The sequence below is a fragment of the Mirounga leonina genome, unplaced genomic scaffold (genome assembly GCF_011800145.1).
Source record: "Mirounga leonina isolate KUSES-001 unplaced genomic scaffold, KU_Mleo_1.0 Mir_177, whole genome shotgun sequence".
NCBI classification, from domain to species: domain Eukaryota; kingdom Metazoa; phylum Chordata; class Mammalia; order Carnivora; family Phocidae; genus Mirounga; species Mirounga leonina.
The window spans coordinates 1992057-1994387 of record NW_023270459.1 but is presented as its reverse complement, the minus strand read 5'-3'; positions in this window follow the sequence as shown (position 1 = coordinate 1994387).

The window sequence follows — 2331 nt, the reverse complement described above, 5'->3', positions numbered from 1 at the left end:
TATTGCCCTTCAACATTTTATATAATTTACTCATTTATTTATTGTCTGTTTTCGAACTAGTGATGTGCCGAAAGGCAAAAGGAGTACAGGCAAAAAGGGGGTGCACTGTCTGTAGAGAATTTAAAATATAAATAAATCTGACCAAAAGTTGGCCCAGGTTTATTATACCATGCACTGACAAATTCTAAGCAGTATCAGTGATAAAATAATCCTCCAAAATAGTCCAAAATCTTTTTGTTGGTCTGTTTGTAGACAACTGATGCAATTACTGTTGAGTTTATTTATTTTTTAACAATTTATTTATTTATTTGAAAGAGAGAGCGAGAGAAAGCAGAAGCAGGGGGAGGGGCAGAGGGAGAGATTGAGATGCAAGCTCCCCGCTGAGGTCGGAGCCCAACATGGGCTCAATCTGGATCATGACCTGAGCCGAAATCAAGAGTAAACACCCAACCAACTGAGCCACCCAGACTCCCCTGGTTTTTTGGTGTTTTTTTTTTTTTAAGATGTTATTTATTTGAGAGAGAGAGAGAGAGAGAGAGAGAGAGAGAGAGAGAATGAATGGGGGAGGGGCAGAGGGAGCAGACTCGCAGCTGAGCAGGGTGTTTGAAGCCAGAACTGAGATCACACCCTGAGCCAAAGGCAGCCACTTAACGGACTGAGTCACCCAGGCGCTCCCCCTACCCTGTTGAGTTTTAATAATAGGCTTCCAGTTAGTTATTTTTATTACTGTATCCTTTAGTAAACATTGTATTTGTAATAGTGTTCTATTGCTACAGAATAAATTACCACAAACTTTGTGGCTTAAAACTTATTATCTCATGGTTTCTAGAGATGGTTTAGCTGGGTCCTCTGCTCCAGGGTCTCACTGAGCTATAATCCAGGTGTCAGCCAGAGCTGCCATCTCATCAGAGGCTCAATTGGGGAAAGATCTGCTTCCAACTGCTTGACCTTACAAAGATGAGGTCTTCATTTTCTTGCTGGTTATCAGTAGGGGCTGCTTGAGCTTCCAGCTCAAGCCCTGGCTTAGAGGAATGGGGTGGGTGGGGCGTTCAGGTGCCTGAGAGAGCTTTGTCCTCACATTGAGACTCTTGTCCTTGAGTCCTTGGATCTCACCGCAAGATTAAAGGAGATGCTGGGCAAAAAATGTATCTTTTTTAAATTTTTGAAAAAGATTTTATTTATTTGACAGAGAGAGAGAGAGAGCGAGAGCAGGAACACAAGCAGGGGGAGTGGGAGAGGGCGAAGCCAACTTCCCGCTGAGCAGGGAGCCCGATGCGGGGCTCAATCCCAGGACCCTGGGATCATGACCTGAGCCGAAGGCAGCCGCTTACCGACTGAGCCACCCAGGCGCCCCCCAAAATATTCTTTTTAATAAAAAAAATGGTGAGGGCACCTGGGTGGCTCAGTTGGTATAGCACACGACTCTTGATCTTGAGGTTGTTGAGTTCCTGCCCCACGCTGGATGTAGAGATTACTTAAAAATAATTTTTTTAAATGTACACAAAACTTTAATTGCTGCAGGTAAACACCGTTTTGATAACCCAATTAAGGCTCCTCACATATTATTATGCCAGGAGGGAGGCTGAATAGTGGGAGTGGCCCTGGATCCTGTAAGGCACTGCTGCCTTTCTTGCCTCAGGACTTTTGCATTTGCTGTTCGGATGCTTGGAATGTTTGTCCCTCAGCCCTTCTGATCCTTCAGCGTTCATTATCAAAGCCAGGTTGGTCGGAGGGTTGTGGGTTATTAAGCTGTTTAACATTATCAAAGCCACCTCCGCACTTCCACCACCTCAGTCCCTGATCGTTCAGCCTGTGCTTCCCTGTCACATCCCCCAATCATTCTAATCACTCTGTCCTATGCTTCTGTCATCACTACTCTCGGTTGTTCCTGTCTGGTGAGGAAGGGACTAGTCTGGCTTGGTCATCGCTGGGTTCCCAGAAACGCGCCTAGTAGGCGTTCAGTGAACGTTCAATTTAGGAAGGAATCAATCCCTCACCCTCAAAGGAGGGCAGAAATGAGGCGAGCTTCATCGCCACATTTTCAGGAACCACAGACTTCCAGGAAGAGCATTCTGTACCCTCTTCTCCCACCCCGAGGCCCAGTCCAAGGGTGAAGGTACTAGGACGTCACCGAGCCCCGGCGCAGGGAGGCAGGGGCCCCAGGGCTCAGCAGGTTTGCGCCTCCCCGCAGGCTAGCTCCTACCCTGGGCGGGCCAACTCAAGCCCCACCCTTCCCCCCCCAATCCTGGGGCCAGCCCAGGTGCGCCGAGGGAGGAGGATCGCCGCGCAGGTGCGAGCTCCCTGCGCCTGCGCTCTGCGCGCCCCGCCCCG